General features: G+C 29.3%; 1 protein-coding gene across 2 annotated transcripts in view; it reads left to right on the top strand.

Annotated features, from left to right (window-relative positions):
• The window catches only part of LOC117175802, a 39,689-nt gene that overhangs the window by 1,200 nt on the left and 12,997 nt on the right, over positions 1-25,492 (top strand). The gene's annotated exons all lie outside the window — the stretch shown is intronic.

The raw sequence follows: 25,492 nt of genomic DNA, 5'->3' as shown, positions 1-25,492 counted from the left end.
ATCGAAATATATAAAAATATGAAAAATTACTATTTTCACCGTTTATTTGATTTTGACTTCAGCGTTTCAAAACATTCTCTCATTTTGAAGTATGATAAATTATTATAGGACGTTATCCGAAACTTTATAAAAAGTAGAGATTATTATTAACTATTATTTAGAGTTTACGTTGATAAACCGATTTTTAGCTGTAATACAATATCCTTAAGTGTTATATTAAAACTTCAACCCTTATTAGTAATACTTTAAATAATTTATTTTTTACTTTTATCCTAAAATACCAATGTAGTGTAATCAGACAAAAAACTTGTGACTCAGACTTTAACTACTCTTCATTTTTATATTTTTCAACTCAATATAAGTGATATTTGTGAATCTCAAATAATTGAAAAATGGTTGTAATATTATTTTTCCATTTTTTATTTAACATTTTTGGTTTGGGACAGGTGCGTGACAAGACATTTTGCTTACTTTTTTATTTATAATTTCTAAACGAAGTCATCTAAATTTTGAAACCTTACTAAATCGTGCTTTAATATATGTACTTAATTGAGATAATTTTGGATAGAATGTATTATTTTAAAGGAAAAATGGAAAGTGCCTGGGACTAAAAAATTCTATTAGTTCACATTGGAAGTTTTCAATGTTGAGCAAAAGCCTAATCTTAGGGACCGTCCACAAATTACGTAAGACGTTTTTCTTTTGTTTGAACAAAGACGAGCATAAAATTGCTGTGAAGTTGAGAGAGACACAACGATATAAACAAAATAAAAACGTCTTGCGTAATTTGTGGACGATCCCTTATAGAATTAAGTAACTTTATGAAATTTACCAATGCAAATTTTATAAACTTTAAAAATAATATAATTTAACATTTAAAGCATTACAAATTTGGGGGGGGGGGTTAAAGTGATGTTAATTGTCCCCAGATTTTGGGGTGCTGAATAAGAATAAAAAATGTTTGATAAAAAAATGTTCCAGTTTTAACAAAATCAGAATTGAAAATCGCGATATTACAGCTTGGCAGACATTTTTTGCTGAAACCGAGAAAATAAGAAAAATATATTTAAATTACAGAATCTTCAAAATCTTAACTATTTGTATATTTCACAATTTAAATAGTAAAAATTTTTAAGTTATTATTTTACTTTTCCAATTCAAATTGAATGTAAAAAATTATCAATTTTTAAATGATATAAGTCAAATCGATCTGAAAGCGTTTAAGTTCTACAATATTTCAATCCGAAAACAAAGATTAAGGTATTTCAATACTGGCTCAATATTAAAATTTTTCTATCCTTTTTTTCATCATGGATAACTTTTACCGCTTGTAACACTAAACATGAATTTGAATTTACTTTCGTAATTTATCTAAAAAATCAATAACATAATTATTATTATTTTCTTGCTTAGCGACTTCGCTGGGTATGGGTCTGTGAGAATTTTTCTTTTATAATGTGGCCTTAGAACCACTCTATGAATTCAATCACGATTAGTGAAAACCCGCGGCTGCATTCGACTTTATTATAAGTATTCGCATTTGCTTGGATGTTTGGCTAGGAGGGAGAAAGGTACATAAATAACCCTCAAGTACTAGAACGGATCCCAGGGATCTGGATATTTTTTCAGCAGTGTTTTCTTTCCCAAAAGTATTATAATTTTTTGTTAAATATTTCTTATACGCAATTAATTTTCATATCTATTTTTACAGTATTGATTTTTGCGAGACTCTGTACTACAATTTAAAAAATGGAGCTAAGTCTATTTAAACTGAAGATATTTCAGTTTATAGTTTTCTCGGGTCTGCTGGACCCGTTCTAGGTGGAACGGAAAATGTCGAGGCTCTGGCACTTGAGAGTTAATAATTATTTCTTCAAACAAATTACGACTGCTTTTAAGTATCATTGGAACTATATTCTGAGCAATTTGTATTACTCTCAAGATATCTGACCACCTAATAACATTTAATTTCTGGCCTCGCTTTAATAATAATTGGTTAAAAATTATATTTGATAAGAGTTACACGAAACAATTATAGTATTGTCTACTAAACAATCCCATGAATGTGGATCATGTTCTAAGTAATTGAAAGGTGTTTTTCTGTGAATGAGGAAAGTCTCCTGATTGCAGGATATGTACATATACGGGTTGATGGTTTAATAACAACATTCTGACCAGTAACCTCTTGATCCGGATAAGATCTCTATAAATGTCTAAATTGCGTTATGCAATAATTTCACACTACTCTGGACACACCAGGAAGGCTTCATTTTCACGCCCATCGATCACAAGAAATTTCTTTGGGGCCTCCTGCAATCACTATGTTTCTCAGATCCTAGTCTAATTATCCCGCGTGGAATTGCAGATACACCGTTTAATCAAACCACCTGATAGATCTCATATCTAAATTATACAAACCGATGCTGAGTCAGGTGGCTTTAAAAGAAAAAATCAGGAAATGTTAGATTGATAACATTTCTTCTAAAGGCCAACCTATTCGCCTTGCGACCGTAAAGTTTTATTGTAAAAGGTTTAACACCTAAAAATGCGAAAAAAAAAGTAAATATTTTTCGGTTTAAAAGGTTTTCCTTGTGTTAGTCGAAAAGGCCGTAGTTAGAAAAATTGTTGGGGGGTGGGGGGGGGGTACACACCAGGAAAAATTTCAGGCGGAGGTGCAACGGCACACAGGAGATTATATGTATATTATTTACATGTTTCAAGAATTTCAGGGGGGGGGTTCAAATCCCATACCTCTCCCCTGTCCACAGCCTTGTTAGTCAATACAAATTTAAAGAATGCAGTATGCCTTTCTAATAATTCAATTGTAATGATATGAATCTGCTCTATTGTGCAAGAATTTAATTAGGAAAGATTAAGTATTGGATCGAACTGATAAAGTTCTCTTTCAATCAGAGATTCCTACATAAATTTAACGATTAATTAATATCAAGCGAGAAGGGACGTTTGAATAATCTACAAGTTTTTCATCTTATGCAAAGGATCCCTTGCAGGAAATTCAGCTCTTCGTATTAATTCCTGTACTTTAGAGGCCGTCCATAAACTACGTCACCAATTCCTGTCTGTCTATGTTTACGCGCCCCCGTCTTCGGCACACTTTTTTTGCAATCGTATCTTTATACCCCCCCCCCTCCCGCGAAAAACGAAAATTCTCTTAAAACAGGGACAATAGGCTAATTTTTCAGGAAAATTGAGGAGAAATAGAACAATAAATCTTTTTAAATAAAATTAATGTACATACCTGATCGAATTTTATATGAAGCACTTTAATATCATCAGATTTAAGGTTGGAATAGCTACATTGCATTTCGAACAAGATGGTTGAATTTTTACAACAAAAAAAGATATGAATTTTCTACAAAAAAAATTTATTCAAGCAATTGCATAATAAACTAAGAGTTGATCTTTGAACCAAAAGCGATACATTCTTAACAAAATAGTTGATCTTTTAACCAAATAGTTAGATTTTGAAACTAAAGAGACCATTTTTATAAGAGACAATTGGATTTTCAACAAAAAAGTTAATTTCCAATCAAAAAGATGAATTTTCAACCAAGAAAGGTGAACTTTTAACAAAACAGTTAAATTTCCTGCCAAAAACAATGACTTCATTACGATAGTTGAATTTTCATCCTAAAAATATATGTATTTTCAACCAAATGGTCGAATTTTTAAAGAAAACAAATTAAACCAAAAACAGTGGAATTTCCAGCAAAACCGTTCACTTTCAACCAAGAAAGATGTCATTTCTAACAGTAATGGTTGAATACTTCAGCAAATAGTTACGCTCGCAAGCTTGAGCGCGCCTAGGGCTTTGCATTTGGAATGCTTGAAAAAAACTTTATCAAAAAGATCTCTTTTAGATGGCAGTATTTACATGCATCTTCATATCCTGAATTATCTACTTAATTAAGGATAGTCAAAGATTAAGTTTCTCAAAGCTCTGTAGGCTTTGAGGTACACATTCTCATCGTGACACTCGCGCTGCGCGCTCGATTTCCAACGGGCATTTGTAAACAGATTTTGTTGGATTTTTTTTCTCATAACTTTCGTCTTTTTTCCACACACTTTTATTTTATTTTTTCTCAACGTTATTTTTCACAAATAAAACAAAAAGTACGCGTCCTACCAAGAAGTGATTCTTAATGAAGTTGTAGATATTTTTTGGGATAACCATTTTTGTTAATTCATCTTTCTTCATATCCTACATATTTTGTCCACAAAATGGAATTTTTTATTTTCCATTATTTTTTGTGCAATCAAAATTTGAAACTTCGATTTTTGAAGAAAATCCAAAAATTCGTTATGATAATCTTGTAGGGCTTTTCAAAATGAAATAATTTTCTTCTCATGACTTTTTTTCATATCGTGCGTTTTTCGGCTTCAAAATTTGATTTTCGGTTGATTAAAAAAATTTTGAAAATGCTATAACTCTGAGAATTTCCTTTTTATCGAAAAAAGTCATTAGGATAAATTGTTTGTTCTTTTTAATACTATAAATATCCATACATAGAATTTTCAAATTCAGAAAAAAGTGGTCTCAAAAGTTTTCAAAATGCGCTCACTTTTTGAACTTTTATCAAAAATAGCTGGTTCACGAACTCATTTTTTCGAGAGTTATCGTGTTTACGGACGGACAGACAGACGCCATCGTAAAAACCTGATTTTCGAAATCAGGGGGTCTCGAAACGTGGAGATCCGTTGAAAAAGTGTGATGCCAAATTTCCGACAATTCTAATACTTTCTCAATCATAAATGATGAGAATGTAAAAATGTTTGAAGCGAAGAGGTGAATTTTAAAAATAATAAATGTTCAACAAAGTAGTAAAAGTTCTAAACAATATAATCAAAAATATATATTAAAAAGCAGAATGAATCTTAAAATAAAAATATGAATTTTTATTTTTTAAAAACTATGATATTTCTACCCAAAAATATTTTTATTTAAAATAAAAAAAGTTGAATTCAACCAAAAAATCTAATCTCAAACGAAATAGTGGTATACTCTACCAAAACAAATTAATTTGTGACCAAGCTACTGCATTTTTAACCAAAAAGTATTCATTTTAGCCAAGAACATTAATTTCCGTCCAAAATGTTTACCAAAAATTAAATGCTCCTATTTTTAATTAAAAAGACTGATTCTCAGGAAAAATGATTGTTAAAAAAATTGTAAAATTTTTAAGTAAAATAGAGAAATAAAAAAAAAGAATTTTTAATAAAAAAATTAAAAATTAAAACCAAAAGGTAATTTTTCAATCAAAAAGATTAATTTTATAGAAATTGAATAATTAAACTTTCAACCAAAAGAATGGATCTCGAAAAAATGTAACAAAGCAGTTCAACTTTCAACCCAGCAGTTGAACTTTTTACCCAAAAAATAACTTTTTAACGAAATAATGAAATTCTTCACCAAAAAAATACTAAATCGTGCGCTTTTCAATAAAAAATAGTTGCATTTTCTTATTGGATTTTATTAATTCAGTCAGGGAAAAAAAAGAATTCTTCAACCGACTACCCCTACCCTCCCTTTCAAATTGTTAACGTAATTTATGAACGGCCCCTTCTGACATCCCTTTTATTAAAATTATTCAAGGCTTCCTACAACTTATATACTTTATACTTCTGAGTGAAAATTTGATAATTTATCAAGTTTCTTCTAAGATTTCTTTTATCAAACTTCAAACTTAGATTTTACTATGAGCATAAAAGTTCTTTTTCTCCATCGGCTTTCACACTTTCCAATCAAATTAAAACATGTAAATTTTCCCTACAAAGTAAAGATTTCAAAAATTGAAAGTCACCCAAGGACATTCTGTATAAGACTTCGAAGTTACCGCAACCTTTTTTATTATTCCAGTAATGCAAAATAAATTGCATCGTTCACTCGAGAACCGTCATTTCTTCGTTCAAAATGTTTCTCTCGTCTTTATTTTTAATTCAGCGATTTCCCACGATTGCTGAGACCGCATCGCGTAAATGGCTTTCGAATAGGGAAACTTCTCTTATCCGCGATTGTGGATAGGCGGAATTGTTATGCAACTTATACACCTTGATGCCTGAAAAAAGATATTTTTAACTAAATAGTTGCATTGTCCACAAACTATTTTGATTTTCAAGGTCAATTGCCTCTCATGGATTTTTATGTCGAGTGAAATTTAAAATCTGAACTTTCAAAGAAATTTCCTACATCTAAAAATATAAAAAATCATTCATTTTCGACAAGAGCTTGAAATATGACAATCTAAAGAACCATTTTCGCAAGTTAAAAAAACAAAAAAATGTGTCTTTTTCGGTTAAAAAATTTAACTATTTTTTTAAAAATAATTTCATTGGTGATAATTCAATTGTTTTGTAGAAAATATTTTGTTGAAAATTCCTAACTTTTACTTAAAAATGTAACTATTTCTTCAAAAGTTGAACTCCTTTGTTAAAAATTGATTTTTTTAAGATACATCAGTTTAATTAAAACTTCATCTCTTTGGTTGAAATTGAACAATTTATTTGAAAATTCGTCTTTTTTCCTTGTTCAAAATTTTGTTGTTGAAAATTAAACTACATGATTGAAAGTTCAACTTTTTTAATACTAAATTTTATTTTTAAATTCATCTCTTAGGCTGAAAATGTATCTGCCTTAGATTAAAATTGAACTGTTTGCTTGAAAATTCAATTACTTGGTTGGAAGTGGTACTCCTTTATTAAAAAATCATAGGTTTAGTTGAAGATTAATTAATTCGGTATAAAATTCATATATTTTGTGGGAAATTGATCTTTTTGGTATAAATTTAATCTTCTTGTTTGAAAAATCTTTTTTTTTTTAATTATTTTTGTAGGTTGAAGATTCATCATTTTAGTTGAAAATTCACCTCTGGTTAAAATTGTTACAATTTTCTCACAAATGATTTATTTTTGTTTTTTAAAAACCAATCTATTCTGTTAAAAAATAATTTTTTTGCTATAAAATTAATCCCCTTGGTTGAAAGTGAATGTTTTCGGTTATAAATTCAACTTCTGGATTGAAAGTTAAACTTTTTTGTTAAAAATTCATCTGTTGGTTGAACATTCATAATTGAAGGTGGAATTTTTTCTCTGGTTGAAAAATTAACGGTCTTGTTGAAAGTTTGTTTTTTGGGTAAAAATATAATTTTTTCAACCAAACATGCATCTATTTCATTTGAATATTCATCTATTTTTGTAGAATTTTCATCTCTTTCTTTTAAAATCCAACTATTTTTGGTTTCAAGTTAATTCTTTTTGATTTAACTTAAAAAAAATTTCAGCATAGTGATCTAAAAAAAACAACAAATTATTCAATTTTCTACACTGATAACAAAAAAGTAACACTATTATTTATATAATTTTATTTTTTAATGCACATCTACATGGTAAGACCTTAAATTTGAGCCACGCTACTTAAAATCGGAATAATAGAAAAGTTTCTAGCATATAGTGGCTTAAAAACAAAATTTGCCGATTTTTCTTATTTTTTATCCACTCATAAAAAGCATAAAAATATTATAATATAGAAAATTTTATTTTCTAAGCATATCTATATTTCTAGACGTTCGATTTGAACCACCCCTGAAAAAAATCGAAATAAAAGTGAAGTTTCTAGCATAGTGGTTTAAAAACGAAAATTCTCATTTCCATTCTCCCATTCTTAATAACTGTTTGAAAAAACCTACATTTTAGCATAGCAAATATGATTGTTTTATTTAAATTAACATGCCAAATGCTTCAATTTAATACATCTTTGAAAACAATCAGACTAATAGAAAAGCTTCCAATATACAATGGTGGTCTGAAAAACAAAATTTTTTCAGTTTTCTAACTTTTAAACCCCTAAAAGTAAATTAACCTCAATATTCCATAGAAAATGTTATTTTTTAATAGATATCTACATGCTTAATCGTTTAGTTTGAGCCATTCCCGTGAGAAATGGGAAAAATAGAATAGCTTCCAGCACAGTCATCTAAAAACGAATTTTCTTCATTATTTGTACTTTTCAATCTTTAATAACAAAAAAGTAACACATAGAATATGTTATAATATATTGCACATATATACATTGCAAGAATTTCAATTTAGACATCTTCGAAAGCAGTGGTACTAATAAAAAAGCTTCCAACTAGTAGTCTAAAAAACGATTTTTCTTATTTTTCAATCCTTGACATAGAAAAGTTGACTTTTGAATGCATATGTACATACCAAGACCTTTAATATGAGCCGTCTTCGAAAAATTGGACCATTTTTAGGCTATAATAAACTAATGTAAAAAAAGACGCTCATAATTAATATATAATGTATATAGTAACGATGATTATAATGACTGGCACTGAACAGACATCAATATCAATGAAGTTGTGTACGAATTAATTTTGGATCCCCAAAAGTTGAAATCAGAATAATATACAACGGTTTAATATTCCGGGATTTACTCTGTATTTATAACAGTTAATCACTAATTGCATGAGCGTGCAAAATAAACTGGGAAGAATAGTTGAAAAAGCCGGGCGTCTTTTCTTAATTGTTTTACCGTGAAGAGTAAGCGTAACCGTGACTCGTTTCAGGCCGAGATGGCTGCTATGAATCTAGTTTGGCCATTATAATGCGACTAGTTTTCCTTAAATAACAGTCACGGCTTCTTCGTACCTGTTTTCTCGCCTTCCTAGTTGTTCCGGTATGACAGGAAATTAGTCTCGCTTTGTGTTCATTGATCTCAGCTTCTCTTGCTTTTTATTATCAATTTTATTTTATACTTCTATGTAATCTTCGAAAACTTTCAAATCATTTTGTCCGATTATAAGTATCATTAGTAACTATAGGTTGAAAGCATTGTTATCTCGTTCATCGAACTTGGTGCTAAATCTTCTTATAAGAGAAAAATAAGCATGATTCCTAATTTTTTAATTAAAGTACCTTCTTTTTTACCTTAAAATTCTTTTAATAATGACATACATGAGAGACAAACCTCTCTTATTTTAAAATATGTTACTCAATATATTCATGGATTTTTTTAAATATGTATAATGCTTTTCAAGATAATAAACTTGGTCCTTTATCGAAAATAATAAACAAATTGTTTAATGTAGATTTTAGCTGGAAGCCTCTCTTTAACTTGGACAATATCCTTTCTCAATATTTAAAGAAATATATTAATTAAAATTTTCCTTGAGATTAACATTTCGAATATCTCTCAAGCACGATGTTCAATTTTGAACATCTGCTTTTTTAATTTTAATAATTTATTCTGTCTCAGAACTAGAATATCATATAATATAGAAATTAAATCATCTTTTTCATTGTGTCAGAAAAAGTTCTTCACACCATGTAATGACTATAATTAAACATGATGAAATTGTAAGAGTACCGTTTAGAACATTACATTGTTAAAATACGTTCACATTAATTAAGATATCTAACATTTTTCTATAATTACAAAACAATAGTGCTGCAAATTAATTGTAGGAAGTTAAATTACTGGTATCAAGCATTAATAAAAAAGTTGGATTTCGCAAGAATAGTACGTTCGTCAATTTATCCACATATTTTCAATCTTGGAGTTAAATATGAGATTAACTAAGCTAGAAATGAAATTATTATTTTTATTATCTTGGTCTATAAAATAATTAATTATATTAAAATTTGTAAACCTTAAAAATGTCAACACCATGTGTTAAATTATTTTCACCGGTAAATCACATATCAAATGCTAAAGTTTGAATATATTCCATGCGGTAAAACGATTATTCTTATGCTTTACAATTGTTAGTTCTAACTCAATTTTATAGATCAATTTTCAGAAAATAACAGTATCAATATAAAGTACTAAAACGTGTTTTATTTCTTAACTTACCTAACACATAGTGATGAAGTAATATTTCCTGTTCTGTAATGTGTTTCAAATAAAAAGAGGGAAAATTGTCATTCATGTAAAAAAAGAAGAATCTTATGTTAAATCTTATGTTAAAAATCTTATGTTACATGCATAGTAAAAAATGTATAACTAAACCAGCTATATTAACCCTTGATTTACCCAGGTAACACCGTGATATGATATTTACGTCATAATCAGGGATTAAATCTGCGATGAAAAATATCATTAATGACATTTACCTCATGTCATATGAAATAAATTCTCTCGAGAAGAAGAGCATCATTCTGCTATATTATTAGTATGTTCTATGATTATCAGGACATGTTCGTAAAAAATGTTATGGTTGCTTTGATTATTTTTATTGATATAACGTCATAACCTTTTTTCGATTTTTAAGTTTTCCACTTTAAAAGTGTCAAGTTTTTATTCCTGAAATTCAAGTTGTACAGCTCTGAAATTTTATTTAAAAATTACATGAAGGGAAATACGCATTAAGGCTTTATTTTTGTAGAATTTTGCAATATTGTAGAAGTTATACTTATAGTAACTACTATAACCACTATAACCGCATTTATAATAACAATATCCAATTTAAAGTTTTAAAAAATCATTCACATCATCCATGAGGTAATAAGTTTTAATTTCTGAAAAATACAACTCCTACTTTTTATGGAGCCTAGTATTTTTAATTTCATATTTTGCAACAGACAATTAATAATATTATTTTGAAAAATACGCTGAACAAGACAACATAATCATTATAATAATGAATCACATAAATAAATAGTTAAATCATCATTTTGTTTGAATTTTCCGTTGGAATTATACAGAACAAAAAAGAGTCCTAGTTTTACAAGATTGAACAGTTTTTCAGGCTTTTTTTCATTGTATTACATTCCTTATGTTGATTATAGTTTTTATTTTTTTACGCAAATAGAAGAAACAATAATTTACTACGTAAAAACACGAAAGAGGCACATGTTCCTTTTAAAGAGAAAACTGCACAGTAATTCGGTCTATTATTTTAATAGTCAGAAGACATTACCTTTTTGAAAACATTTGAAAATTATTTGTTAGTTTCAAAATCTTAATAGTTGCTGCCTTTTCAAATATTGGCAAACAATTTCCTCTATGAGTATTGAAAAAGAAAATTGGATGTAGGAATCTTCAGTTTCTTCATCGCAGAATCATTCGCTACATAAATTCCTAGCTACCCGGGAGTTATCGGCATAAGTGTAGAAATATCACCTGAGTAAACTCAATGGCAGGCGCAGATCAAGGTGGTTAAATTTCATACCAGAAAAGTGTTCAATTGTAATATTGAATACTTGACTACAAAATAAAAGCGTTAGAACTCTTCCTAATTTAAAGCATTTGAAATTTTAACAAAATAATTTTTTACTAATCAATTTATCAAACAATTTTATCAGACTTTTTTCGAACTTAGTGTTCTTTTTTCTTGTATGAAAAAAGCTTCGGTTATTGCCTTTAAATAGCTTCCAGATCAAAAATAGACATATTATTATTTATTCCTAAAAATTGTCATTTAGAAGCAGACTGAGATACATCAACCGATCTGATAAAAAGTCTGACAAATCACCCCTAGAAGCCGCTCTACCCAATTTTGTTAAAACAGTTTAAAAGATTTGACTTTCAGGCATTTAAATGATTTAAACAGATTTCAAAGGATTTCAAAAACTCTCAAGGAAGTTTATATAATTTTGAAGGAATTTTTAAAGCTTTTAAATATTGAAAGGAATTTTAAAAGATTTTGATGGTAAATAAATAAATAAATGGTAAATAATTTATAATATGTCTATAAATTAATGTATATAATTCTTGAAAACAAAACCAAGAATCTAACGACCAAATTTGGACAAACACTATAAAATGCTCCTATTTTAACTTTTAAAAAATTTCTCTTTTTCATTTTTGTCTGAAGATTTTTTTATAGAAGATTTTTTTTTTAAATTACAATAGGACCATTTTATGGTGTTTATCCAAATTTGGTCGTTGGGTTCTTGGTTGTATTCTCAGGAATTCTTTACATTAACTTGATTATTGGATATTAAATAGGATTTTGAATTTGATTTTAATCGGATTTGAATTTCTTAAGATTGAAGTCTATAAATTGCAAAAAATTTATAATCTTAATGGATTTCGTAGGATTTTAAAACTTTGAAGTTAATTTAAAAAAATTCGGTTATTATGCGGTTTTGAAGCATTTCCTTGAATTTTGCAGTTTTTAAAGGATTTCATAGGATGCATATCAGACTTTAAGATTTTCGAGGATTTTAATAATTATAAGGTATTTCAGACTCTCAATAAGGCATTTCAATTAATTCCCCAGAATCTCAAAGAATTTTATGGGACTTTAAATATTAAAAAGTATTTGTTCAAATATCGTCAGATTTCATGTATAATTTTACAGGATTTTATAATATTTTAATAGATTTCAAAGATTTGAAAAGATTTTCAAATATTTTCAATATATTTCAAGACTTTTAAGGGCTTTTAAGGGATTTTTAACGATTTTTGATAGATTTTAAGGTATTTTAAAAGATTTTAAAGAATTTGAAACAATTTATGGTGTTTCCAATGATTCCAAGAAATGCTTAAGGGAATACAACAATTTTAGGAAGTTTCCAATGATTTTGATGATTTAAAGAAATTCAAAAGAATCGTATGCTGTTTTAAAGAATTTCTTAAAATTTTAAAAGATTTAGAATTAATTTATGAGAGTTATAAGGTTTTAGGATATTTTAATAGGTTCCGAGGGGTATCAGCAAAGGAATTTCAAAAGATCAATGAAATACTTTAAGGGCTATATTTCTAAAATTAACTTCAAAAAGTAATTGATAGTTGAAGACAATAGTATCCGCACCAAACCTATAGAATGTTTGTTTTTTCATAGTGAAATTTACAATTGTATTCAAAGTAGGCGCGGTAAAAAAGAAAATGATCTTTAATGTGGACAAAGTGAATAATGAATGAATTTGAAAATGGTCACATATAATCTTTTAAAATGTTTCGTATATTAATATTTTTCTCCATTTCTCAGTAAAGCAGAACTAATTTAAAAAAGGGGAAAGTTAAAAAAATCCAGGAGGGGGTGGCTGATTGCAGTCGAGCGACTGGGTTCGAAGAAAACATGAAGGCGAAAGCGAAGGTGGGCAGTTAAAGAAAGTGCTAAGCGCAAGTGGCACACCCGGCCGGCATTCCATGTCATACATATAGTATAATATATATAATATATTTATATACAATATCGAATCTTGCTCGGACTCGTGGGAAAAAAGCAGAAAATAACTCCCGCGCTGATATTATACAGCTTATAAAATAATATATAGATATATACAGTTATCGCGAAAAAGGTTGCAACCTTCGTAAGTACATTATAAGTGTCGACGGACGACGGAGAAATGTACCTTGTTAAAATGATAATATCTCAGACCCAAGTTAGCGCAAGAAAGTAATTAATACAACGCGTCGGCGAAGCACATTTCAGAGTTTAGTTTATACTCTGAGAAAGTCGATTCCCGCCATAATTTCATAAATAAAATCTACTCGGACAAAGATTTGGTTAAATGAACAAAATTTTGATTGATTCAACCATAGAATATGGTTATTATATGGACAATAAAATATCCGGTTGACCCAACTCAATTTATTGGTTGTTTTAAGGAAATCTTTCGGTAGATGGAATATTTGGTTCATTCAAAACAACCATTCTGCTGAATCAATTTAATATTTAGTTGAATCAACCAAAAGTTTGATTCAACAAAATTTTCATGTATATTTAAGAAAAAAATTTTTTGTACAAGGCAATTTTTTTCTGTGTCTAAGGAGCCATTAAAAAACTATACCACACTGTCAGGGTGGGGGTGGTAACAGGTTTAGTGAAGAATGCCACATTACATGTGGAAAATATAAGTGTGAACAACAATTCTTTGAAATAATCGAGAGAATAAAAATTATTACATTCGAACTTGGATTTGAGCCCAGTTTTGGTTCTGGGCTGTGTGAATACTGATAGCTAACTTGCGCAATGTGACGCAACGGGACGCCGTTATCCAGTTAGTTAATAATAAAATCCAAGTTTTTTTTGTTCGTTAAGATTTAATTCCTTTTAATCAAAAAGTCTACTATTATATTTTAGTTCAGAATTCGTCTTTTTTTGGTTCAAAATTTAAACTATTTTGTTGAAAATTCAATAAATTGATAGTTTTTAGTTAAAATGTGAGAATATTGAAAATTAACATATTTTATTAAAAATTTGTCTTTTTTGGTAAGAAATTAATTTTATTGATCGAAAATTTAACTACTTAGTTGAAAGTTGAACTACTTTGCTTAAAATCCATTTTATTATTTGAAAATATATTTCGTTGGTTTCAAATTTCAATTTTTTTTTAATGATTTGCTTTTTGATTTGTAATATAATTATTCCAATAGAAATTTAACCATTGCATTTTTGGTTCAAAATTGATTTATTTTAGATTAAAATTTAACTTTTTGATTAAAAAATAACTTTTTTGTTTGTTAATGCATATTTTCGGGTTGAAACATCAACTGTTTTGTAGAATATCCATCTTTCTGGCTTCAAAATCCAACTGTATTGTTTAAAATTCGTCGTTTTTGGTCGAAAATTCTACTATTTTCGTAAAAAATTTAACTATTTGGTTAAAAATTGAGTTTTTAGTTGAAAATAAAAATGTTTTCTAGAAAATTCGCCTTTTTAGTTTAAAATTTCAACAATGGTCTCTTTGATTTGCAAATCCATCTGTTTTGGTAGAAATTATATCTTTTTTGCTTAAAAATTCAACTGTTTGGTTAAAAATTAATCTGTACTGTTTGAGGATTCTACTAATTTTTAAACATTCCTTGTTCTTTGTTGTATTCAACTGTTTTTTATTTAAAATCAAAATCTTTTTTATAAAATATCAAGTATTTATTTGTTGGTTATCAATTCACCTTTTCAATTAACTTGGTCTGATTGTGATTCAAGTATAAAATATTTTCTTTTTTGAGGTATCAGATAAAATATTTTTCGTTAATAATTAATCATAGTTGAAAATTCAACTATTTTGTTTCAAATTAATTACTTTGTCTTCAAAGTTCACTTATTTGGTTGTAAATACAACGGTTTGGTTAATAGAAATATTTTCGTTTCAAAATATTTGATTAAAAAGTCATACTTTTATGTCTAAAATTCAGCTGCTTTATAAAAAATTCGTCTTTTTGGACTGAATATTCATATTTTTTTTTGCTGGAACAGTTCTTGGTTGAAAATTTAACCATCCTCTAAAAAGAATCGTTTATTCGGCTTGAGGATTCGACTGTTTGTTTAAAAATGCATCTGTTAGTGCTTGCAGCTAATTCTTCTTCTTCTTATTATTATTATTATTATTATTATTATTATTATTATTATTATGTTTTTATATTCTAGTATTTGGATATATATTTGTCTATGGAGGTTGAAAACTCAACTATTTGGTTTAAAATTCGTCTATTTTGCTTTAAAGTTCGACCATTTATTGTAAATGCAACAGTTTAGTGTGAACGAAAAAGTGGAGGCGAGAAAGTTTTCAAAATAGCGTCTCGTAGTTTTTGAACGGCCCTCAACCAAAATCTATCTGTCTTGAAAACAATTGTAATCAGTAAAAAGATCAAAGGTACTTGGTTAAACGCAATTAAAATTTTTCTAACTTAACTGGATTACACAAATTTGATATGCAAAATTGTTTATGCAACTTGTACTATATTGTGCGTATAAGCAAATATGTTTTCATGCATGCGTTATTAATTGAATTGCACTGAAAATTGAAGGGAGTTGTTCCTAACATGAATTATCGTTGTCAGCTGTTTTATGTTGCAGATGCCATATCACGGTCACGTGACTCTGAACTCCAATGAGATATTTCCGAGATATTTCTCTTTTAGAGATCATAAAGTCCGGGTTTTATCTCTGCGAACTATCACCGTTGCATCTAGAATTTGTAATTTTTACTTTCGAAAAAATGTGTAATTACAAATAAGAAATAATAAGATATAAAATGAACCAAAACCTACGAATTCAAATGCATTTTTTAGGCAGATACATTTAAATTCATGACTGTGAGAAAAAGATTGTATAGAGATTAATGAGATATTGTTGGATTGGAATGACGAATTGAAATTCTTAAAATGTGTGATATAAAAAATAAGTTGAGGAACCACTGTCTGAATGGCAGACAATGAACTTTCTATTTCTGGTTTCACTTGAACACAGACAACGTAAATTATGATTATGAAAGACGTCAATTTCATTTAAATATTTTTTACCTCGAAACAAAGAATTCAAATTAAAGTTTGAGTACAACTAACCTGAATTTGTGAAATAAATAAGAGATGTGATAAAAGGTAGTCAGCTACTGTTCAAAAATATAAACATTGCTTTTCGCAATTTTATTGACTCTAAATATGTTTCAAGTAAACGATTTAAATAAATAAAAGTGCAATATTAATTTTGCTATTACATAAACGTCAGAAAAGTTAATTAAAAAGCAATTTTAGATCTTTAAGCTTCTGAGCTGAAAAATATCGTCCTGGAAAATGGTCGTGTGGATTTCGTTGATTTATGTAGTGGAATTAATGACTGCTTCCAGATTAATGAAGTGCAATTAATACCCTATTATTTCAGGACTTGAAATAGATTATTTCAAGACAATTTAACTGCTCTCGGAATAGCAAACTTTTCTGATAAGTTTACGTGTACAAGGCGTGCCCCAGAAAGGTCAATTTAATTTTCTTTCCTTCTCCAGGGAATGTCCAACGTTGTATATTGAGGAAACTTCCTTTGAAAGTTTTTTAGGAATGTGAAACTGTCTTGAAGTTTAATAAAATTCTTTATTTGATCACATTTATTTCCGGGTTTCTCGCCCGCTAAAAATTCCTGGTTCTTTCTTGGTTTCCCTGTCCAGTGACGACCCTGTTTAATTGAAAGTTAGAAAGCAATATTTTCCGTTTTGATAAACGTCTCTAGATGACCAATAATTAAGAATTTTCATTGAACTGAAAGTTGATCACAAATCAAGATTGTCTCACTTCTCTGTTACAAATTTATCATAAATCTTTCTTTCTGTCATGAGATTGTAATGTTAGAATAAGACTCGACCACGCCTATACAGGAACATTGGCGGATGAAGGATGCTGCTAACGCTTCTTGTAAAAGAGAGAAAGGCCGACCTCCTTTTGACGCGTTGCCTGCTCCATGCCAGATCAATAATTACTCGCATTAACTTTGGAATTGGGTTCGACGTTATAACTCGATACCAAGGAGCCCAAGGCACCCAAAGAGACCAAGAAATAATATTCAATTTCTTACAGAAATATGACTCTATACAGTACAGTGGTATACCTTGGAGAAAGTTATTCTCCTCTTCAGAATGCGTCCGAGTCATCCTTTCAATTTTGATTCCGCTTTCAATTTTTCAATGTATCAAGATCAGATCACCAAGTCTGAGATTAAACTCAATGTCGAGTTCAATTGCAAAACGTGGGATGTAACTATAGATTACAGAAGCATTTTGCCTGAATGAACCCAAACGGCGTAGCTAATGCGCTTTTAAACTGCAGTTCAGGCTCGTTTAGTTCCGCAAGGTGCATTGTTTCAAATGCAAACGAACTTCACAAGCTTGTTTAATAATTTAGAAAACGTGAGAGAAAATTGCGGCAAGAAAATAAAACTCTTTTAGGCTATATTTTTAAATTTTAGGTTACAAAACTTCCATGAATTACTGGAGGATGATTGTTGAGGGATTCGTAAGGTTTTTAAAACTCTCAACCCTTCTTACATAATATTTTATATGTTTTACTCGATATACTAAAAATTTATACATTTTTTTCGTCATTAATGAGATTTTAAAAGATTTGAAAGACTTCCAGTAGTTTGAAAATATTTCCACAGAATTCAAGGGTTTGAAGGTATTTTAAAAGACTAAAAATTATTTCAAAGAATTACAAAATATTATACGGAATTTAACGAGGTTTCACGTATTTCAAGCACTTAAATCTGGTACAGGTTTTTTAGTTAGAAATATATTGCTAGAGATATATAGCTCAAGTTGCAATACAGTCTAGGTAAAACTGCAAAACTAGATAGATAGCTGAGATAAATAAGCCGCCTATGTTCTGCGGATAGAAAATTTAAAAGAAAATTTTATCACCGTTAGCTAAACAGTCTAGCACTCATGATAAAACAGCATGGCTCCTCTAATTGAATTGCTCGCGCCGCTGCGCAGTAATATTCTATGGCACCTATGGATGCTCAGTAGTCTTTTTGGCCCTCCTAAAATACCTCCAGAAATACGGACCATAACTTATTTTCATACACTGGAACCTCGATTTATACAACTCAACTGGCGCAACTCATGCCCTAAGCGTGCGGTCCTCATGCGGTTTGTCACGATTGACTGAACATCGCCTCTCTCCTCAACCAGCAGCTGCTCTCGTCACAAAACTGCGAAGGGGTTTTCAATAATTTCACAGGATTTCCTGAGCTTTTTAAGGTTTTCACGAGATCTCAAAAAATTTCAAAATATTTCAAAGAATTACAAACGTCTTAGAGTATTCCAACGATTCCAGAGGACAGAATATCAATTTCTGAAGTGACTTTACAATATTTTAAGGGACTTAAATAGTTTAATCAGATATCTAGAGATTTACTGGATTTCAAATAATTTTAATAAATTTTAATGGATTATAAGGAATTAAAAAGGATTTTTGCGGCTTTCAAGAGATTTTAAGCGATTTTAAAATATATTTAAAAAAGAGTGATGAGATTTCTAACGATTTTAAAGGATTTCATGTATCTCAAAGTATTTTATCGAATTTTGAATCATACCAGGGCATTTTTAAGGATTTCAAAGTTTGAAAGGAACCCAAAGGGATTTTATAAGATTTCAAAATATATCAATAATTTGAAATGGGTTTTGAAAGATTTGATTATATTTCAAGAGATTTTATGAGATTCGGAAAGATTCCCGCGGGTTTTAAGGATTTTGAAGATTTTAAAGATTTAAAATAATTTCGTAAGATTTCGAAGGATTTAATAGAACTTAAGGGATTTCCTTACAATAGAAAGGATTTTAGGATATTTCGAGAAGTTTTAATGTTTTTTCAAGAAAGTTAACAAACTGTAAGGAATTTCAAAAGTTCCAAAATATTCCCACGGATTTTATTGGATTTTCAAAGATTTTAACAAGTCTCATAAGATTTCGAAATATTTTACGAAACTCCAAGGATTAACTGATTTTAAGAAATTTTAAGGAATTTAAAAAGAATATAAAGAATTATTATGGAATTTCGAAAATTTCAAGTGGTTTCAATGATTTTCAGTTCCTGAAAGGTTTTAAGGAATTTCAAGAAAGTTCATTCGTTTTAAAGGGATTTTAAGAGATTATATGATATATTAATGAAATTCAAAGGATTTCAAAGAGTTTTCACGCGATTTAAAAAAATGTATTGGATTTATAATGTTTTTTAAATAATTCACGGGATTTAGAAAGATAGCAAAGATTTTCAGATATTTCATAAAATTCATCAAATATTGATTTTCGTAATAAAAAGCAATACATAAAAATATAAATTTAAGTATACTTAAATGCATAAACGAACCTCAATTTAGAAAAATTTTCGAAGTTTAATTTAAAAATTACATATAATGAAGATTTTTCCGCTTCCGAAAAAAAACTCGAAATGTCCTTTTTTTAACAAATTTTTGTTTGTCACGTTTGACTATAAATCGACGTAATATATCCAATTCTTGGAACCTTTTCATGACATTTACTGAGAATATTATAAAGGGCGTTCTACGGCATTTAGAGTAAATAATTAATGTTTTTGATTACAAAAAGAAGTTTTAAATTTTTACCTGAGACTTTGCATAAATCATGCATTCATATCTTTAAGCCCATGACGAGCCGAGCGAATTTGAAGCAAAAAAAAGTTTTAGCGGATAAGTTGTTCAGAAAGGTATAAATATGTTTTTTAAGAAATAAATTATTCAAAAGAAATTACCATTCAGAAGTTATGAAGGCCTTATTTCAACCGCGCAGCCCGTTCACGTGGAAATGCAACTCGCTCAATACGACGTTGTATCGTTTATCAGTCGGAATTATAAGTATTTTTATTGTCAGTATTTTTAAAGATCGAGGTAAAAAAAATTTTTTAAAGAAATATAATTTACCATCAGCAGTTTAGTCCTTTAAATTCAGATATACCTGCAAAAAACGGCCCACACGACCGAGAGGAAATCGTCATATTTTTTAATGATTATTTATTTTAAATAATTTCTAACGCAGAAAATATATTTATACCTTTCTAATGAAAGGTCCATCTAGAAGTTTTTTTATCCAAATGTCTTCGACAATACATGCTATGAACGTTTTAAATGCATGATTAACGCAATGTCTCAGTTAATAATGCATAACTTTATTTTAAAGAAACATTTTCCTATATTATTTACTCAAAAAGTAGTAGAACATCAAAATTTGTTTTACATAGAAAAATATTTGAATAAAGTTTCCTATTAGAATATATACTTTTAAATTAAAATTCAAGACTTGTTTGGAAAGAGTCCAGTGGCCAACGCCGCGCCGTTTAGCGTGAAACATTTAATTATAGAATCCGGCCACTCAACTCAACTCTAGTTAAATACTTATTATTTACTTTTAAGCGAAGTTTTTAGTAGATGAAAAAAATTTTTCTTTAAATATATATTCCCTACAATATATAAATAATGCAATGATTTATGAAAGTTTAAACAAAGCTGTTTCTTTTACTTTGTCTCAAATAATTAAACTTAACACTTTTAAGGCCAAAAGTAAAGAAAAAATGGCCTTTTTCAGTTAAAAGTTCAAAACAAAAAACTTTTTTTTGTTTAAAATCGTATTAACCCTTAGGGTTTAATTTTAAAATTTCTAAATAGATTCTGTTTTCGGTGCCTAGACAATTTCAAATTAAAAGCGTTTGAAATTAAATAATTTTGATATAGTAATAATAGACAATTTCTAGATGTTTTCAATTTTAAAATTCCTAAATTATTAATTGTACATGTACAATTTTCTAATATAAATAGTTTTTAATTAAAGATTCAGGGAATATAACTATTAAAAATTTATTAATAGTTGACTAATAATATTTATGATCTCCAGATACAGCATGTCTGACTAATAAGAAATAATCAGTCTTTAAATAATTTAACTTGTTTCAAACATTTTGTGTTAGTGAAGAATATATCGTCCGACAAGGAACATTCAAGAAACTGTATGCTTTTTGCAATCCAATTGAAAAATTATGATTGTTATCTTTCTGAAATCACTTTTTACACGTTTTACGTATCAGCACACCTTCTTTTAACGATTAGAAAATTATTTCGGTCACCTCAGCTGCATTTTTTTCAATGGTAATGCAAAGAAAATTCATTGTCTCAAACTTTCTTTGTCGGACGCCAAGTTATTGATTATTTTTTAGGTAAAGTCAGCAGGATCGCCACATTATATATTGTGCTTGAAAGCTTAAGGTTGACTCTTTAAATCTACCTTAGAGCGGGAAACAATTCCAGTTAAACCAAAAGGCACCGAATTAATTTCTAGACCTAATAGTTTATGGTTTTAATATAAAAAAATAAACAACCAAGGTCAGATCGCGCGTGCATTTTATTTAAACGATTTTTTACATAATTTTGATTTAAATTATAATAATTGATTTTTAAATTATTTTGATATATTTTAATGAATTTTTACAATTTCCGAAGATTTCAACGGCTATGAAAGACATAATATTTTTTAGGTATTTGAAATATTTTAAGTTATTTTATAAGATTCTAGAGATATTTCAGAGATTTCATTTTAACCAATTGTAGAACTCTTAATGCTGAAAAATGTATTGTTCTGTATTTTTAAATACTTTATGTTTTAATAGTAGAAAATAAAAATTTAGAGACGTCGACTCGCTTTTGCATTTTTAACGGGCGTTTTTTTATGTAAAAATGTAATGAAGAATTTTAATTCAATTTCCATCTGATAAATTTTTAATAATTTCCACGGGTTTCAAAAGTTTCAAGGGATATGAATGAATCGAAAAATTGCAAAGTATTTGAAAGATTTTAAGTTATTTTAAAAGATAATAGCAAACTATACTCTCTAGCAAAGGCGGACGATGTAGTTCTGTTAGCAGATGATGAGAAGGGTATGAACCTAATGATGAAAAGGGTATAAGCCTAATGATTAGAATCTTCGAAGAGTATCTGGGAGCAAAAGATTTGACGGTGAACGTAGATAAGACAAAGGTGATGTGCTTCAGAAACAGAAATTGCAAAATAAATTACGTTTGGAAGATGAACGGACAAAAAGTGGAAATTGTGGAGGAGTTCTGTTACCTACGTTTTTGGTTGGAGGCAGAAGGGGGAAAGGAGCTGCAGGTGAGGAAAATAATTGAATGTGCGAGTAAAGTGATGGGCTAAGTATAGGGTATAGGAAAGAGAAGTTTTAATGACGATTGGAGGATGAGGGTCTAGTTATTTGATGCGTTGGTTTTGGCGGTGTTGTGGTATGGAGTGGAGGTCTGTGGATGGATAAAGTATAGGAAAGTAGAAAGCATGCATGAGAGTTTTCTGAGATGGGTAATGAGGTCAGCTGGAGTGTCCTAGGTTGCATGTTAATAGAAGAGTTAGAAAGGGTACAAATGGTAACTAAAAAAGTAAAGAGAGCCTGGAGGTTTGAAGAAAAGCTAAGAAGGCGAGAGTCAATTTAGGAATTTCAAAATGGGAGGAAGAAAGGAGAAAGATGAGAAGGGTTTGCAATATACGAGAGGATTTATGGAGTGGATTTATGGAGTATGTGGATACGAAATGGAGTCATGGGTACATGCATTAGAGAGATGTACAGGAGAGGAATATAGACCAGTTGAGTGTGGATGAGTGTGTAAGATAGATTTTGGATGGTAATAGACAGGGAGTGATGTGGATGAAGAAATTGGTAGAAGTAAGGGAAAGCAAGGGAGTTAAGTTAGACTGAGAATGGAATTGTAAATACATGTACAGGGAGCGGAGGCTGTAAAACCCATGAAAGGGAGAGAAACATACATCATTCATAATACAAGTTATTTTAAAAGATTACAAAGAATTTAAAGAGATTTTAAACTACTTTTAATTTTATTTTGAGCGCATTAAATAGCCTTGTTTTAATTTTCCATTAAAAGTATTAATTAGCGTAAGGATTGTTCATTTGACAAATATAATGTTTTCTCGGAATTTTTTATATCGTCATAAATGGACTTTCAACGAACTAATTATATCTAATTTATGAAAATAAATTCTTATAAAAAAGATTGTTTCTTCTTTTCTAAATGCAAAAATAAATGTTTAATCTTTACCGTATTTCCCCCCTTTTTGAGCTCTTTTTGTGCTCTGATCTCTGATATGATTAAAAAGAAAACATTTAAATTATAATCATTTCAAGGTTATGCCTTTTCAATGTCTTCTGCAATTTAATCTTCTCGGCAGAATGATTGTTGGTAATTATCCTCCACTTTTAGTACAAAATCTAGAAAATTACAACTAGTCGTCTACTTTTATCCCAAAGCTGATATTACGTTTCTTTGCGTTGCAATTAAATAAATTCGAAACATTGTAAAAATATCAGTTTAATATAATAGTACAGCAATCTCATCATCATTATGATCATCACCTACAGAATTATCATCATCATTATCACAATCATCGCGTGTCGCGACACGAGCCATACGATATCTGGAGTGAAACGAACCTAACGAACTGTAAAGCGAACGTGGATTATGCAGTAATTTCTAATAATTCGGACGAACTGTGAGATAGACATGGGAAATTTTCTCATTCCGGATCTCCCAGCGGAAGCTATGGCTCGCATGGAAGATCCGGTGTCGGAAGGAAAGTCACGATGACTTTTTTTCCATTATATTCGCGTTCTTTTCTCACAAAGGAGTGATTTCATTAATTGCGTAAGTCTTTTTTATGGTGAGGGGGAGTCTAGAAAATGTTTAAAATCCTTATTTAGGGGAACGAGTGGGGCTATAGAGATCATTCACGAATACGTGATACCTTTAGGGGGAAAGGGTTCTCTCAAGGTATAATTCTCCATGATAAAAACAATTTATGAAATTTTTTAAACACCACGGGTGTTATTAAGAGGGGTAATTTCGGACATGTGGGGTAAATTCGGACATTCCTTAATTGATAGTTTAAATTACGTACGATAGTTTTATCCAGAAACTGGAATCAGTGTTAGCTTAACTGGTTCTAGATTCTGGTCAAAACCACCTTTTAGATGTATACATTAATTTGGTGCTTTTACTTTTATGTATTGCAACTTTCGGTTATTCTTGATTTTTTCCTCGCCCTGAGGTAGTTTTAAAGGGCGACACTTTAGCTGTAAAACACAATATAAGATGTGGCGGCCTGAATACAATGGCGCCCGACAAGGAAGAAACATTTAAGACATTGCATTTTTTTTTCATTAAAATTTTTAAAAATGCAGCTGTGGTGATCGTAATTATTTATTAAGCCGTAAGAGAAGTTGCGGTTACACATAAATCATCTAGAAAGTAGTTTTAGAGATTTCACAACAGCTATTTTTAAATTGGAATGTAAAAAGAACGCAGTATCTCAAACGCTCCTTGTCGGACGCGATTGTATTCGCTTATGATTTTTTAGATTAAATCAGCTGGTCCGCCACCGATAAAGTTTTGTGTAAAAGTTTTTATTTCGCCCTTTAAAATTACATCTGCACGGAAAAAATGCAAGTTCAATCAAGATTTATAAGACATTAAAATAAAGGAACCGAATTAACTTGTAGACCTAATAATTTAAATTATCACTAAAGGAATGTTCAAATTGGGCCCACACGTCCAAAATTAAATCATTTGACATAATCGTAGATAATCTTTTAGTATACCTTTAAAACGAGTAAGCTTCTTAGAAATCCCTTAAAATCCTTTCGAAACTGCGGATATCCATTAAAATCATTTCAATTGCCATGAAATCCTTCAAAATATAATGACCCTTGACTTCTTTTGTAATATTTTGAAATCTCCTAAATCCCTCAAAATCCCTATCAATTTTTTGCAATCGAGGAAAATCGTTCTTAATTCCTTAAAATCCTTTAAAATCCTCAAAAATCGGCCAAAAACCTTTAATATCTCTTGTGATCCTTTGGAATCGTTTGAAATCTCATCAAATCCGTTAAAATCCTTTTAAATCTTATTACATGATCTTCGAAATCCTAATGAAATCTTCCCCAATCCTTTAAAATTATTGAAAATACTTCGATATCTTTCAAAATCTCATGCTTTCTTTTGCAATTTTTTAGAAATATTTGTAAATCCTTTGGATTTTTTAAAAATCCTTTTTATTTTAGGAAAATCATTCTCAATACTTTGAATTCCCTAAGAATCAGTCGAAATCCTTTTCGTGATTCTTTGAAATTGTGTGAAATATCTTAAACCTTTAGACATCCCTTTAAATCCCTCTAAATCCCTCTAAATCTTTTGAAATCTCGTCCATAGTGAAAATAATTAATATAA

The sequence above is a fragment of the Belonocnema kinseyi genome, chromosome 7 (genome assembly GCF_010883055.1).
Source record: "Belonocnema kinseyi isolate 2016_QV_RU_SX_M_011 chromosome 7, B_treatae_v1, whole genome shotgun sequence".
NCBI classification, from domain to species: domain Eukaryota; kingdom Metazoa; phylum Arthropoda; class Insecta; order Hymenoptera; family Cynipidae; genus Belonocnema; species Belonocnema kinseyi.
Note: the sequence above shows the minus strand (reverse complement) of the source record. Positions and strands in the feature narration are given on the sequence as shown.